Source organism: Cucumis sativus, chromosome 7 (genome assembly GCF_000004075.3).
Source record: "Cucumis sativus cultivar 9930 chromosome 7, Cucumber_9930_V3, whole genome shotgun sequence".
Taxonomy (NCBI): Eukaryota; Viridiplantae; Streptophyta; class Magnoliopsida; order Cucurbitales; family Cucurbitaceae; genus Cucumis; species Cucumis sativus.
In genome coordinates, this window is record NC_026661.2 from 9,526,531 (window position 1) to 9,544,368 (window position 17,838).

Sequence of the window (17,838 nt, forward strand, 5' to 3'; positions counted from 1 at the left end):
ATGTACGACGCGTTCCCTTTTGTGGAGCATCTGGAAAGAAAGGAATAACATAATTTTGAAGATAGATTTAATTCTTTTGATTCTTTTTGGACTGTGGTTCAACATACAGCCTCTTGGTGGAGTACGAACTACACCAAACACTTTTGTAATTATAGCCTTTCTATGATTTTCAACAATTGGAAGGCCATTATGTCTTAATTCCCTAGCTTCTCCCGGGGAGGGCCCTTTTGTCCCTCGCCCTTAGGTTGTTCTGTTTTGCTATATGAATATACTTGTCTCTTATAAAAAAAAATAAATATTTAGCTCCAGTAGCCTTCCTCCAGACATAGTGTTAGAAGAAACCTTTATGAATGGGCTAAGCCCATGGCATAAATCCGAAGTTGAAACGCTGGAACCCATAGGTTTAGCCCAGATGATGAAACTAGCCCTGAAAATTGAAAATAGAGAGATGGTTCGTCGAGAATGTGGGCTTAGTGGTGTTTCTGGAATGAATCAACAATTCAAACATAATAACGTGAAGCAAACCTTGACAGTAACACCCAATCAGAAACCCACGGAAGGGTGCTGGCCGATGAGAACGATTACGTTAAAAAGAGTGACAACAGATGAAAAGAGGAGGGAAGATCCGACCAAGCGTCTTTCCAACTCTGAAGTTCAAGCATGGAGGGAAAAGGGTCTGTGTTTTCAGTGTGAGGAGAAGTATCACGCTGGACACATGTGTAAGGTGAAGGAACATAAGGAATTATGGATGTTAGTAGCAAAGGAAATGGGAGAAGAATTGGAAATCATTGAGGAGGAATACTTTGATGTAGAAATGGAGGCCCAGACCATTGAAATTGAAAAAGTGGAGAATATGAATATAGAGTTGTCCATTAACTAAGTTGTGGGGTTATCCAACCCTGGAACCATGAAAGTGAAAGGGAAGATAAAAGACCAAAGTGGTAATACTCATCGACTGTGGAGCCACCCACAATTTTATTGAAGAAAATTTGGTAACCACCCATAGCCTACCAATGACATAAACATCCAACTGTGGAGTGATTTTGGGATCAGGGGTTGCGGTCAAAGGAAAAGGAATTTGCAGTAATGTTGAAGTCACGGTAGGAGAGTGGAAAATTACAAACAACTTTTTACCCTTGGAGTTAGGAGGGGTTAATTAATTTTGGGTATGCAGTGGTTGCACTCATTGGGCACGACTGAATTTGATTGGAAAAATTTAGTGATGACATTCTGACATGAAGGAAGGAAGATAGAGATAAAGGGGGACCCTAGTGTCACCTAAACCCAAGTGATCCTAAAGTCTATGATGAAGACATGGGGAGCTGATAGTCACAGTTATTTGGTAGAATGTCTGGGCCATGGAGGGAAGGCTAGCTGAGGAAGGCTTAGAGGATGAAGAAGTGCCAGCCACTGTTGACAACATGATCTCTCCTCTGTTGAGCAAATTTAATGATGTTTTTGATTGGCTGGAAGAGCTGCCTCCGAAGAGGAACATTGAACACCATATACCCCTTAAGAAGGGGGTGGATCCAGTTAATGTCAGACCTTATCGTCACGCACATCAGCAAAAGGAGGAAATGGAAAGACTAGTTGATGAAATGTTGAAGACAAGCATCATAAGACCGGGTACCAGTCCGTATTCCAGCCTAGTCCTTCTCGTGAAAAAGAAAGACGATAGCTGGCGATTTTGTATAGATTATCGGGAGTTGAACAATGTCACTATCCCAGATAAGTTCCCAATTCTGGTCATAGATGAGTTATTCAATGAGCTGAACGGGGCCAACATGTTTTCGAAGATTGATTTAAAGGTGGGTTATCACCAGATCAGGATGCATCCGAGAGGTGTAGAGAAGACGACCTTTCGAACACATGAGGGACACTATGAGTTCTTGGTCATGCCGTTTGGGCTAACCAATGCCCCCTCTACGTTCCAAGCATTAATGAACCACATCTTTAAGCCTTATATGAGAAGATTCGTATCAGTGTTTTTCGATGACATTTTGGTGCACAGCAAGGGAGTAGAAGAACATGGACAACATCTGGAAGTAGTCTTGGAGATCCTTCGGGAGAATGAATTGTATGTGAATTTAGCCAAATGTTGCTTTGCCAAAGGTATAATAGGTTATTTGGGGCATTTCATATTCGAAAAGGGAACTGAAGTTGATCCGGAAAAAATAAGGGCAATTAGGGAATGACCGATTCCCACTAGTGTGCGAGAAGTTCGATGTTTCTTAGGACTCAATTGATACTATAGGAAGTTTGTGCAGAATTATGGCAGTATCGAAAGCCCTTTCACACAGCTTTTGAAGACAGGAACTTATTATGAAGGAGAATTGATAGTAGTAGTGTTTGCGGTGCAAAGGTGGAGACCATATTTGTTAGAGAAGAAATTTATAGTGAAAACTGATCAGAAGTCGCGCAAATTTCTGCTGGAACAAAGGGTGATTCAACCCTAATACCAGAAATGGATAGCCAAGCTTTTGGGATATTCATTTGAGGTAATCTACAATCCCGGATTGGAGAATAAGGCAGTCGATGCTCTATCTAGAACACCTCCTACTATGCACTTAAATCAAATATCAGCCTCAGCACTACTCGATTTAGTGGTGATTCAAGAAGAGGTAAAAAGGGATCAATACCTACAGGAAATCCAGAAGAAAATAGATAGATAAAAAATTGGGAGTTCCAAACTTTTCAGTACAGTAAGGGGTATTAAAATACAAAGGAAGGTTGGTGCTGTCAAAAACATATGTTCTACTACCCACTATCATGCATACCTATCATGATTTTTTCCTTGGAGGACATTCAGGGTTCCTAAGAACGTACAAGAGGATGACCGGAGAGATTTACTAGGAAGGAATGAAGAAAGACATAAAGAAATACTATGAAGAATGTCTTGTATGCCAAAGGAATAAAACACTTGCATTATCACCTGCCGGATTGCTGCTGCCACTTGAGATTCCTAACACAGTGTGGTCGGATATTTCCATGGATTTTATAGATGGACTTCCGAAATCAGCTGGAAAAGAAGTGATTGTTGTGGTTGTAGATCGTCTGAGTAAGTATGCACATTTTATAGCTATAAATCATCCTTACATGGGCAGCTTCGTAGCAGAAGTTTTTGTTAAAGAAGTGGTGAGATTGCACGGGTATCCCTAGTCAATTATATCGGATCGAGACAAAATCTTTATTAGTCATTTTTGAAAGGAAATGTTCAGGTTAGTGGGAACTAAAATGAATAGAAGGAAATGTTCAGGTTAGTGGGAACTAAAATGAATAGAAGGAAATGTTCAGGTTAGTGGGAACTAAGCCCATATGCACCAAGTTCGAATATAGAACTTGCTTCTTACTGAAAAAATAATGATTATGGGACTTGCTATAAGGGTATCCAATATTCGAAGTAAATGAATGATTACGAAATGATTGTTTCCTCAGTGTGAAGAACAACAAAAAAGAAAAAAGGATAAAAATAAAAAAACAAACTTTCTTTTTGAAATTCTAAAAGAATCCAAAAAGACTTTAAAAGGTGCAACCAAGAAAGGAGGTCAAAGAAGGGCTCTGATAGATCCCCCTATCATACGTCAATATAGTTGAAAGAAAAAGAGAGAGATCACAGGGGAACTCACGCGCGAAGAAGAAAAGATTTAAAAGACTGTTAGAAGAAAAGATTTAAAAAGATTGTTGGGCGTCGGTTAGATTGGAGGAGATTTAGTAGGGTCGTTAGGTGTCGATTAGAATAAATAAGGATAGGGAGGAAAGAGGAGGGTATGCTGAGTTTAGAAGAAAATTGACTCATGCTCTTCCTTGAGAGATATGATAGCAGAGAGGGAATTAGATTGTTTTTCAAATTGAGTCCTCCTAAATTTGAGTGTTCTGATATTTTGATTTTCCTTGTAATTCATTCTTTGATTGAAGCAGTAAAAGTTCTAATTGGATTTCCAAAAGAGTTCTATCAAATTGGTATCAAAGACAATTTTTTTTGAGCAAGAGGAAAACGATGGTCCAAACACGAATGGAGGAGAGAATGGAGGTGTTGGAATTTTTTGTCCTAAAACTCGTAGTTTGTAATCATATTCTGTTCAATAAAGTTGTTATTGAGAAATTAAATCCAATAAATCAAGTTCCAAAGCTATTTTTTGAATAAACTTGAACTTTATCCGTAAACATAAACGTGGATCAAGTTCGAGTATATATAGCCTTAATAGTCTATAGTATATGAATAAAGGTTGGACGCCTTATTTAGAGAAACTATGGATGCGACCCACTTTGTAGTACAAACAAGGTGATCCTGAATCGTTCATGTAGAGACATGAAAGTTGGGGCATCGTATGTAAAGTGTTTACATAAGACTGAACCATGAATTAGTCTTTTTTTTTACATTATAACACCGTTTACTGTTTAAAACTGGCTATCTCGATTATTGATGACCTAGGTAACTTAATCTTAATCCTGAGTTAACTATGAACTTCTGAGTTAACTATGAACTCCTGTTCACACGAGATTATCCTTAGATCTGCATAGGTGAGGGCAGCTCATCAGCGTTGACCCAATAAGCCTCCCATTTCAGGGATAAGATTGGGTGGATAGCTGGAAACATAGGGTACAAGATGGAATTCACTCCTACCCGCTTTAGGGTTAGTAGATAGGTTGTTCTCTTAAGCACTGAATCCAAGTCTTGAACAAGGGGCCCCACCCTCTCATTGGCTCGAGAGGGATTAAGTTTATAGGTTGAACCTTAAACCAATTGTTCAATAGTAGATTAGTGGGACTTAAGGAGCAAGATGTAATCTTGGGGGTAAAATGGTATTTTGACCCAGCCAAGGTTACGAGCAACCTGTGAAAGATTAACTTACTGATTATGGTTTTATCAAATGGACACAAATATATCTATAGTAAGGGGAGTGCAACTACGGGACTTTAGTGGAATGACCCGTTAGTTAACGAATGTTGATTAACTCGGTTTAAAAGAGTTTAGCTAGTTTAATCTTGAATCGTTGGAGCCCATGATCTATAGGTCCATTAGGTTCCTCTGCTAGCTCATATGGATTAAACTTAGAACAATGTGATGAAATAAGTCGAATTGTTCGAATTGTGAGAAGAAAGAGAAACCGACAAATATAGTGATATAGTCGTTGGTCTTCGAATTAGAAATAGAGCTTTATGTTTTACATACTATAAGTATGAATGCAGATTCATACTAAGAAGCTCGGAATTGATGGAATTGGTAAAAAAATAGTCAAAAGTCAAATGTTGACTTTTGACTTTGAAAAGTCAAACTTTGACCGACCTTATATTCAAATGTGATTTGAATTTTGGAAAAATGAATGCGGATTCATGCTCGGGAGGTTGGAATTAGTCAAGACGGACAAAATGGTAAAAAGTCAAAATATTGACTTTTGACTAAAAAAAGTCAAAGTTTGACTTTTGACTTAAAATATCTAATTACCATTTTACCCTTGGACTAAGTTAGTGGGATATGTGGCTATATGAGATGTAGACACCTAGCCCACTAAGTTGTTATTGAGATTTGGCAAATTAATTACATGCATTTTTGCATGTAATTAGGTTATAAATAGGGAAGTTTTCAAATGGTTGAAAACTTTTGCCTTTTTTAATATACTCCAATATCTCAACCAAGAAAAAAAAAAAACTTCTACCTTCCAATTTCCTTTTATCTCCATTACTTTCTACATTAAATTGGGTCCCACAACTCGGTTCTTTGTCCAGAGGATAGTAGTTGAGCACTAGTGGTCGTCTCGGTTTGAATTGCTAAGGAGGTATCAAGTTTTTGAAAGCTTCAAAGGTAATATTTCCTAAAACCCTAATTTGATTAGTTTAGGGTTACTTGTTAATTGTGGCAATTAGGGTAGAAATTCGATTCTTTTTCTGCTGTGCATGTCTTAGTTCTATCAGGAGGCGCACGACCAGGAGATGAAATTGATGAGAAACGAGATAAGCAAAATTTCGGCAATGGAAGAAATATTAGCCACGATCAGCGTACAGACAAAGAAGACTCACAAAATGTTGATAATGTTCATGGAATCTATTACCAGAAAGCGTACCGTTATGAGTGTGAAAATGGTCGAGTCGAGTGTACGAGAGACTATCAACAACAACGAATAAGAAGGAAGGCCTGATCGACAAGGATCATGAGCACGACACAAAGGACGGAAAGATAGGAGGAGAAGACGAAGCGAACGAGCAGAATAAGTTCAAGAAGGTTCTTGGCCATTCCGAGCAGATAGATATTTTCAGATACACAAATTGACCGATGCTGAGAAGGTGCTGGTTGCGACCATTAATTTTGAAGGCCCGATGCTGAACTAGTATAGGGCACAAGAAGAATGTGGCAAGTTTACTGGTTGATCGAACCTCAAGGAGAGAATACTCATCCGTTTTCAATGAGCAAGAGAGGGGTCCATATGCGGACAATTTCTGAGAATCAGATAACATACAATGGTAGAAGAATATCGAAACCAGTTATATAAGCTGATGGCGCCGTTATTCGATCTACAGGACAGGGTGGTGGAGGAAACATTCATGAACGGTTTACTGCCGTGGATTAAAGCAGAAGTGGATTTTTGTCGTTCGGTCGGCTTGGCTCAAATGGTGCACGCAGCTCAACTCGTAGAAAACCGAGAGATAATTCACAATCAGGCCAACCTTGAGGGGTACGCCCGAGGAAAATATCCGCCTCAAGGTTCTAGGCAAAATATGAGTGTCGCGACGGTGAACGATAGCTACAATAAGGGAAATACATTATTTCCGATGAGAACGATTACTCTAAGAACGACATCCGGAGAAGTTAAGAGAGGGGCAAGTAAAGCGATTGTCAGACGCGAAGTTTCAAGTCAGGAAGGAAAAAGGTCTGTTTCCGTTGTAATGAGAAATATTCTCATGATCATCGATGCAAAAACAGAGGGTAGAGAGAGTTGAGAATGTACGTGGTCAGGGCGAATTATGAAGAATTTGAAATCATAGAAGAAGTGGAAGAAAATGATGCGGAGCTAAATTGTGTGGAAATCACATAAGAAGATCATGTTGTCATCGAACTGTCAATTAATTCGGTGGTGGGGCTGAACAATCCGAGGACAATGAAGGTGAGGGGGAATATCAGTGAGCGAGAAGTTGTCATTCTCATTGATTGTGGAGCGACACACAACTTCATCTCCGAAAAGATAGTAAAGGAGTTACAACTGGCCACGAAAGCAACGTCGCACTATGGTGTAATCTTGGGCTCGGGGGAGGCGATAAAAGCTAACGGAGTATGTGAGGACGTGGAAATCAAGTTGAACGGGTGGAAGGTGGTGGAAAATTTGTTACCCTTAGAATTGGGAGGGGTAGATGTGTTAGGAATGCAGCAGTTGTATTCATTGGGCATGACAGAAGTAGATTGGAGGAACCTCACAATGACTTTTCTGCAACAAGGAGAAAAGGTAGTGATCAGAGGAGACCCAAGTTTGACCAAATCCAAAGTGAGTCTCAAGAACATGATCAAAACGTGGAAGGATTCGTGATCGAGTGTCGAGCAATGGAGAGAGTCTATGAGCCACAGGAAGATAACAGGATTGAAGAAGTATTAACTACTGATGAAGCAGTATAGGTCGTGTTGAAGAATTTTGAAGATGTTTCTAATTGGTCGGAGACACTACCCCCACAAAGAAATATTGAACATCACATTCATTTGAAACAAGGCACTGATCTGGTAAATGTTCAACCCTATAGATACGCTTATCAACAAAAAGCTGAGATGGACAAACTTGTGGATGAGATGTTGACAATGGGAATTATCCATCCCAGCAACAATCCATATCTAGTCCAGTCCTATTGGTAAGGAAAAAAGATGGCAACTGGCGTTTTTGCGTAGACTACCAAGCACTGAACAACGTAACCATTCCAGAAAAATTCCCTATTCTGGTGGTTGAGGAGCTTTTCGATGAATTAAATGGAGCAAACTGGTTTTCAAAGATTGATTTAAAGGTGGGGTTCCATCATATCAAAATGTCTGGATAAGACATTGAAAAAACAGCATTTCGAACACATGATGGACACTATGAATTTATGGTTATGGCATTCGGCTTAACTAATGCCACATCCACTTTCCAAGCTCTAATGAACTCAATATTTAAACCAGTTTTGCAGAAGTTCATATTAGTATTTTTCGACGACATACTAATCTACAGTGAGAACTTGGAAAATCATCTGAAGCACATTGGGTTAGCATTGGAAATCCTGAGAAAGAATGAGTTATATGCAAACCAGAAGAAGTGCAGCTTCGCGCAAGAACGTATTGATTATTTGGGTCATATCATTTCAGGACAAGAAGTTGAAGTGAACCCCGAGAAAATCAGAGCAATCAGGGAATGACCTATACCCTGTAATATAAGAGAGGTACGAGGATTACTAGGCCTCACCTGTTACTAAAGAAAGTTCGTTCAACACTATGGCTTCATTGTCGCACCATTGACTCAACTACTTAGGAAAGGGGGATTCCAGTGGACTGAGGAGTCTAAGGAGGCATTCCAACAACTACAGAATGCCATGATGACCCTGCCCGTTTTGGTGATGCCTGATTTCAGTGCCACCTTTGAAATGGAAACAGATGCATCGAGATATAGGGTAGGAGTCGTACTCGTCCAAGCCAAGTGCCCCATAGCATACTTTAGCCATACGTTAGCCTTAAGAGAATTAGTGGCAGTAATCTTGCCTGTGCAACGATGGCGACCATATCTGTTGGAAAGAAAATTTATTGTGAAGACGGATCAGAAATCCTTGAAGTTCTTATTACAACAAAGAGTGATACAACTTCAGTATCAGAAATGGGTAGCGAAGCTAACGGGATACTCATTTGAGGTGGTCTACAAACCTGACTTGGAGAATAAAGCAGCAGACGCCTGATCTTGGATGCCTCCTACAGTTAACCTCGGTAGCATAACAGCTCCTACATTGGTTGACATTTTGGTGATTAAAAAGGAAGTCGAAGCGGATGAAAAGTTGAGCAAAATAATGGAAGAACTACAAGCAATGGAAGAAGGAACAAAGGGTAAATTCTCCATCCGACAAGGTATGTTAAGATATAAGGATAAGTTTGTGCTGTCCAAAACATCTACATTGATACCCACAATCCAACATACTTACCATGATTCGGTACTTCGAGACCATTCTGGATTTTTACGCACATACAAACGACCAACTGGTGAGCTATATTGGGAAGGAATGAAGGCGGATGTTAAGAAGTATTGTGAGGAATGTGTAATATGTCAGAAGAACAACTCCCTAGCACTATCCCCCACCGGACTGCTGCTGTCCCTGGACAGTCCAAACAATATTTGGAGCGATATATCTATGGACTTTATCGAGGGCTTACCAAGATCGAATGTTTCGAAGTCATCTTTGTAGTGGTGGACAGATTCAGCAAATATATTTGTTAAGGAGATTGTCCGACTTCATGGCTTTCCCAAATCGATAGTGTCCGACCGAGATAAGGTATTCTTGAGCAACTTTTGGCAAGAAATGTTCAAAATGGCAGGCACCCGATTAAATCGAAGCACCGCTTATCACCCTCAGTTGGATGGGAAAACTAAGGTGGTTAATAGGGGAGTGGAGACGTATCTGCGATGTTTTTGTGGAGAACGGCCTAAGGAATGGTCAAAATGGATACATTGGGCTGAATATTGGTACAACACTACTTTTTAGAGATCCGTAGGGGTCACTCCATTTCAGGCTATCTATGGACGTATGCCACCACCATTGATGTTTTATGGTGACCGGGACACTCCAAACACTACCTTAAACGAATAGCTCAAGGCATGAGTTGAAATTCTGGGAGTCCTAAAAGAACACTAATTCGTCGCACAGGACAAGATGAAAAATAACGCAGACTTGAAGCGTCATGATGTGGAGTATGCAGTTGGCGATATGGTCTTCCTGAAGATTAGGCCCTATAGACAGATCTCATTACGGCAAAAGAAAAATGAGAAACTATCCCCCAAGTTCTTTGGGCCTTATACGATTGTGGAACGCATCATACTGGTTGCGTATAAGCTAGAGTTGCCAGCATCCGCTTCCATCCATCCAGTGTTTCATGTGTCCCAACTCAAAAAAATGGTTGGTGATCATCAACTTGTACAGACAGACATGCTGCCTTACGTTACTGAAACTCACGAGTGGAAATCTATATCGGAGGAAATATTTGGGTGCTCGAAGAATAAAAGAGGGAGCTGTGAGGTTTTGATTAAATGGCAAGGTCTCCCTCCTCATGAGCCAACGTGGGAAGATTATGACAAGCTCCAGCACAGCCTAGAAGCAAAAAGAAAGGCGTTAAACATAACACAGGTCGGCAAAATCATACTCAGAACAAAATATATTCTATACTGACATTATTTTAGATATGCTCAGAATCATGCTTCTGCCTCAAAAAGTCAAAATAAGCTAGAGAGAGAAAAAAAAAGAGAGATGAACGAAAGGATTTTGGAACTTCCTCTTTGTGAGTGTGTGTGTGTGGCAGGTGTAAATTAATTTCCTATGAGTTTCCTTAACACCCAAATGTTGTAGGGTCAAGCGGATTATCCCGTGAGATTAGTCGAGGGTGTGTGAGCTGGCCTAGACACTCACAAATATCAAGAAAAAGAAAAACTTGCCACCCATCTCTTCCGAACCAAATGTTCCATCAAACAGACTTCAAATAGATAGAGAAACATATCTCACAAATACATGAAAGGTTCAACTCACAAACTCGGTTTGCCACAGTGAAGGATCTTAAACGAAGCTCAGTATCTCAGAATTATGATAGAACACCACAACAGTGTTCGTATATGTTGATATAATATGAAAACTTACACGAATTATTGAGACTCTTCGTGGATCAATAGAGTACTGATCGCGACTACAAATTCAAAGCAAAAATTACTCAAACTAATAGTAACCAAATAAAAGACTCAAGAACAATTCAAAGATGAACTTGGACCCTCTGCTTTCCCTCTCTCAAGGAGTAATGCAGATTTCCTTCCTCAAAGTTCCATACCCCCTCCCTCTGTAGCTTCCTTTCTTTTATCTCTTTCCTCTAACTCCCGGCCCTACCAAAGTGGTCCCCCCTGGTAGGTTCTTGTTTCACCTGCAAAAGATTCAACCCACACCCACACAAATACACAGAATATTTCCAGCACACTCACAAACACAGTACAATGGAGAGAAGCTGATATATGTGTGTATATATATTCAATATGGAATCATAAGCTTCAACCAAGTAAGAGGGCTGCTCTCTCCCCAATGAACAACGTTCATTCAAAATACATAATAACCAAGATAATCAACCCTAGCAAAAAACGCCTATATATATATTCCCTTTCTGCTGCTGCCACGTGTTGTTAGGACCACTGGTCATCCTAACAACCATGTTGTCTAGGTGAAAATTTTCTTTTTACCCCTCCTTTGGTAAACTTGGGTGATTGGAGGCCTAGTGTAACAGACATACTTGTCCAAGATGTGTTTACCTATGGCCGTATGCTCCGATTAGCCCCAATTTATCTTGTCTTTATGTCTTGTATGTAGTTTAGGTAGTTGCTTTAAATTTCAAGTCGATATGCTTGGGTGTGATGTTTCGGCATTTTCATATGCAAGCCTACCAGAGATGAAAATGTTAAAAATGTACTATAGGGGAGGCATACCTGTTGAATCCCCGCCCAAGCCTTGTCGTAGTCTTTGCAATCTATGCTTTCTTATTGCAATTGACAGTCTTCAATGCTTGTTTTAACAATGTTTTCAATCAATTTAATCATCTTTCACGTTTTCTAAAAAAAATTTCCAAGAACGTGAGGGGAGGTTGAAGCATGTGTTAAAGTTGTCCGCGATTTGTGGATTTTGATCGGCTGACTTGTTCGTCGAGCTAGAACAAGTGTCGCACAATCGTTCACATCGTGTTTGAAGAATTACGATTGTGACAAGTGGTATCAGAGCCAGGTTGGCTAGTTGATAGGGCATGACAGAAAGATGTCGGTGGCGAAACAGTCTAGCAAGACCCATAATGAGCGACTTGTGGGAATCGAAGAGCAGATGCTCTACCTGGTGGAAGTTCCTGATTCCATCCGGTTCTTGGAACAGCGGCTTGAGGATATTGCCAAGAAAGCTGATGGCATTGAAGCCGTGTCCGGTCGACTTGACGGACTACCCATCCAAGAGTTACTGACTAGAGTCGACACTCTAGAGTCCCGAGTTATGAGAACGGGAAATGTCGCCTACGAGCTTGGGGACAGTTCATCGGGCTCTATTGCCCAGTTGGAAGAACGAGTTATGGAGCTTGATAACTCGCAAAAGAACATGTTGAAGATGATCAACGGCATGACAGAGGATTTTCGAGCAACCCTCGATGTCGTGAGGAATGAGCTCGCGTAGGTAAACACGATGGTGAACCTTACTATGCGAGCACTAGCAAACCAGGCTCCAGCTGGAGGAGCCATTCTTGTGGGCAGAATCAAGGTTCCTGAGCCCAAGCCCTTCTGTGGGGCGAGAGATGCCAAGGCATTGGAAAACTTCATCTTTGATGTCGAGCAGTATTTCAAAGCCACGAACACAATTACTGAAGAGGTCAAGGTGACGTTGGCAACCATGCATCTGTCAGAAGATGCGAAGTTATGGTGGAGGTCCCGATACATGGACATTCAAGAAGGGCGTTGCACAATCGACACGTGGGATGCCCTAAAAGGAGAACTTTGTTCGCAATTTTTCCCTGAGAATGTCGAAATTCTAGCCCGACGGAAGCTGCGTGAATTGAAGCACACGGGAAACATTCAAGACTACGTGAAACAGTTTGCGAGGGTGATGTTGGACATACGCGACATGACCGAGAAAGACAAAGTTTTCTGTTTTGTCGAGGGCTTGAAGCCGTGGGCTAGGACCAAGTTGTATGAGCAACGAATTCAAGACCTCATGTCAGCATACGCAGTGGTTGAAAGGTTGTTTGACTTATCTAGCGAATCTCAAGATGCAAGACGACATTAAGCTTCCTCCTCTAGAGGAAACAGAAACAACCGCCCAAATTTCCCGAAGACTGTAGGGGGAGACAAGCGACAAGGTGGAGATCGCAAGCCCTTCCAAGCGAATACAGGAAACAACTGGCAAGGACCAAACAATCAGAACAACTCCGGTCGTTCCATCAGTTGTTTCATATGTAAAGGGCCCCATCTTGCCAGAGAGTGCCCCAACCGTACCACCTTCAACGCTTTTCAAGCTACCCTAGCCTCGACTCAGATGATAAATTGAGTCAGACTGAAGGAGATGTTGGACGATAGAAGAGGGTGAGAATCCTCGGATGGGGGCCTTAAAGTTTCTGTCATCGCTCCAGAAGAAGATGGGGGAGACCAGTGGACAGGCAAAGAATGGTCTCATGTACGTAGACTGTTGGGTCAACCAGAAGCCACCCAAGAGCACTATGGTGGATTCTAGTGCCACTCATAACTTCATTGCAGAAGCGGAAGCCAGACGGCTGAATCTCTGTTGGAAGAAAGACGCAGAAAAATGAAGGCCGTGAACTCAGCTGCCCTACCTATCGTCGGGTTGGTAAAACGAACGACCATGAGGATGAGAGAGTGGAGCGGTCCCATAGATTTGGTGGTTGCAAAGATGGATGACTTCGACGTGGTACTAGGTATGGAGTTTCTACTTGAGCATCAAGTCATACCAATGCCGCTAGCCAAATGTCTAGTGATTACTGGAACAACGCCTACTGTTATTCAAACGGAGATTCGTCAGCCAGATGGGATATAAATGATCTCGGCTATGCAGTTGAAGAAAGGCCTTGCTCGTGACGATCTAACCTTTATGGCTATCCCACTGGAGTCGTTGGAAAGCTCAAGGGAAACAGTCCCCAAAGACATCTTGAGTGTCTTAGAGAAGTACAAGGATGTGATGCCAGACAACCTGCCGAAATCATTGCCTCCGCGGAGAATGATCGACCATGAGATCAAATTGCTACCAGGGGCAAAGCCGCCTGCGAAGAATGCTTATCGTATGACGCCGCCGGAGTTGGCCGAACTTCGGAAACAACTGGACGAACTGCTGAACGCAGGATTTGTGAGGCCTGCAAAAGCTCCATATGGAGCTCCAGTTCTTTTCCAGAAGAAGAACGATGGAAGTATGCGGTTGTGCATCGACTACCACGCCCTAAACGAGATCACGGTCCGCAACAAATATCCGCTACCAATAATCAATGACCTGTTTGATCGCCTTCATGGAGCAAAGTATTTCTCGAAGCTAGATCTGCGATCGGGCTATTATCAAGTAAGAATTGCCGAAGAGGATGAGCCCAAAACCACCTGCGTTACAAGGTATGGGGCGTTCGAGTTCCTTGTCATGCCATTTGGTCGTACCAATGCGCCTGCAACGTTCTGTACGCTAATGAACCAGGTCTTCCATGAATACCTTGACAAGTTTGTGGTGGTCTATCTGGACGATATAGTGGTATATAACTCCACGCTAGAAGAACACAAGGACCACCTCAAAAGGGTTTTTCAGAAGTTAAAGGAGAACCAACTGTATGTCAAGAGGGAAAAGTGTTCCTTTGCTTAAGAGCGGATCAATTTTCTGGGTCATGTGATTGAGTGTGGTCGAATCAGTATGGAGGAAGGGAAGATCGTTGCGATTCGTGATTGGAAAGTACCAAGGTCAGTCACCGACTTGCGCTCCTTCCTCGGGTTAGCCAATTATTACAGGCGATTCGTGGAAGGATTCTCTAAAAGAGCAAGTCCGTTGACTGACTTGCTGAAGAAAGACAACAAGTGGAATTGGACACTGGAATGTCAGGCCGCCTTCGATGAACTGAAGCAAGCTATGGTCAAGGGGCCAGTTTTGGGATCGCAGATGTGACCCAACCTTTTGAAGTAGAGACCAATGCGTCTGATTATGCATTGGGTGGTGTACTCCTGCAGAATGGACATTCCATCGCTTATGAGAGTCGGAAGCTGAATGCCACGGAGAGAAGGTACACCGTGTCCAAGAAAGAAATGCTTGTCGTAGTACATTGCTTAAGGGCCTGGAGACAATACTTATTGGGGTCAACTTTTGTTGTGAAGACGGACAATAGTGCTACTTGTCACTTCTTTACGCAACCAAAGTTGACTTCAAAACAACCTAGATGGCAGGAATTCCTAGCTGAGTTTGATTTTGAGTTTAAACACAAGAAGGAGGTGAGCAATCAGGCCGCTGATGCGCTTAGTCGAAGAGGCGACCACGTTGCTTTGTGCATGTTAGCACATCTCTACGCAAGCAAGATTGATGGTCCTATGCGCGATGTCTTAAGGGAGTTCTTGCAGAAGGATTCTGCAGCTCGGAGTGTCATGAGTTTAGCTGAGGCAGGTAAAACAAGGCAGTTTTGGGTTGAAGATGGGTTGTTAGTGACGAAGGGGAGACGGTTGTATGTCCCTGGGCTGGAGACCAGAGGAAGAAGTTGCTACACAAGTGTCACGACACTCTGTGGGCCGGTCACCCCGGATGGCAGAGGACATACGCCTTGCTGAAGAAGGGATACTTTTGGCCCCGTATGAGAGACGACGTCATGTAATACACGAAGACGTGTCTTGTCTGTCAACAGGACAAAGTCGAGAAGGCAAAGGTTGCTGGGCTTCTCGAACCTCTGCATGTGCCAACGAGACCGTGAGAGAGTGTTTCTATGGACTTCATCACCCATCTTCCAAAAGTAGGCGACTATGAGACTATATTAGTCATCATAGATCGATTCTCAAAATATGCCACTTTCGTTCCCACTACGAAGCAGTGTTTGGCGGAGTTAACAGCTCAATTACTCTTTAGACGTATTGAGAAGTTGTGGGGTGTACCGACAAGCATTGTGAGTGATCGAGATGGACGGTTCATTGGCACCTTTTGGACAGAGTTATTCACTTTCTTAGGGACAAGCCTGAATGTGTCCTCAAGTTACCATCCCCAGACGGACGGTCAGACTGAGCGGTTCAACTGTATGCTCGAAGAATACTTGCGCCATTTTGTTACTGCAAGGCAAAGAAATTGGGCTCAGTTGTTGGATGTTGCCCAATTTTGTTTTAACACTCAAACAAGCTCGTCAACTTGAAAGAGCCCTTTTGAAATTGTTTGCGAAAGGCAACCAGTTCTGCCACACCTTGTTGATCACCCCTATGCGGGGAAGAACTCTCAAGCTCATAATTTTACCAGGGAATGGATGCAGACGATAGACATCGCTCGAGCCTCTTTAGAGAAAGCCTCGAAGCGGATGAAGAAGTGGGCAGATAAGAAGCATGTGTTAAAGTTGTCCGCGATTTGTGGATTTTGATCGGCTGACTTGTTCGTCGAGCTAGAACAAGTGCCGCACAATCGCTCACATCGTGTTTGAAGAATTAAGATTGTGACACCTGATAGAACTAAGTCATGCACAACGGAAAAAGAATCGAATTTCTACCCTAATTGCCACAATTAACATGTAACCATAAACTAATCAAATTAGGTTTTAAGAAATATTACCTTTGAAGCTTTCAAAAGGTTTGATATATTCTTACCAATTCTAACCGAGACCACCACTAGTACTCAACTGTTATCCTCTAGACAAAGAACCGGGTTGTGGGACCCAATTTTGGTGTAGAAAGTAATGGAGATAAAATGGGATTGGAAGTTTTTTTTTTTTTTTTTTTTGTTGAGATGATGAAAATGATAAAAGAGGCAAAAGTTCTTCAACATTTGAAAACACCTCTATTTATAACCTAATTACATGCAAAAATGCATGCAATTCATTTGCCAAATCTCAACACCTAATGTTCCACTAACAATTAGTGGAACTTAGTGGGCTAGGTGTCTATATCTCATATAGCCACATATCTCACTAAGAGTTAGTGGGATTATCCAACAAAATGTTGGATTTTCACACTAACTTAGTCTAAGGGTAAAATGGTCATTAGATATTTCTAGTCAAAAGTCAAACTTTGACTTTTCTTAGTCAAAAGTCAATATTTTGACTTTTTACCATTTTGTCCGTCTTGACTAACTCCAACCTCCCGAGCATGAATCCGCATTCATTTTTCCAAAATTCAAATCACATTTGAATATAAGGTCGGTCAAAGTTTGACTTTTCAAAGTCAAAAGTCAACATTTTGACTTTTTACTATTTTTGACCAATTCCATCAATTCCGAGCTTCTTAGTATGAATCCGCATTCATACTTATAGTATGTAAAACATAAAGCTCTATTTCTAATTAGAAGACCGACGACTATATCACTATATTTGTCGGTTTCCCTTTCTTCTCCCAATTCGAACAATTCGACTTATTTCATCACACTGTTCCAAGTTTAATCCATATGAGCTAGCAGAGGAACCTAATGGACCTATAGATCATGGGCTCCAACGATTCAAGATTAACTAGCTAAACTCTTTTAAACTGAGTTAATTAACATTCGTAACTAACGGGTCATTCTACTAAAGTCTCGTAGTTGCACTCCCCTCACTATAGATATATTTGTGTCCATTTGATAAAACCATAATCAGTAAGTTAATCCTTCACAGGTTGCTCGTAACCTTGGCTGGGTCAAAATACCGTTTTACCCCCAAGATTACATCTTGCTCCTTAAGTCCCACTAATCCACTATTGAACAATTGGTTTAAGGTTCAACCTATAAACTTAATCTCTCTCGGGCCAATGAGAGGGTGAGGCCCGTTGTTCAAGACTTGGATTCAGTGCTTAAGAGAACAACCTATCTACTAACCCTAAAGCGGGTAGGAATGAATTCCATCTTGTACCCTATGTTCCCAGCTATCCACTCGATCTTACCCCTGAAATGGGATGCTTATTGGGCCAACGTTGATGAGCTGCCCTCACCTATGCA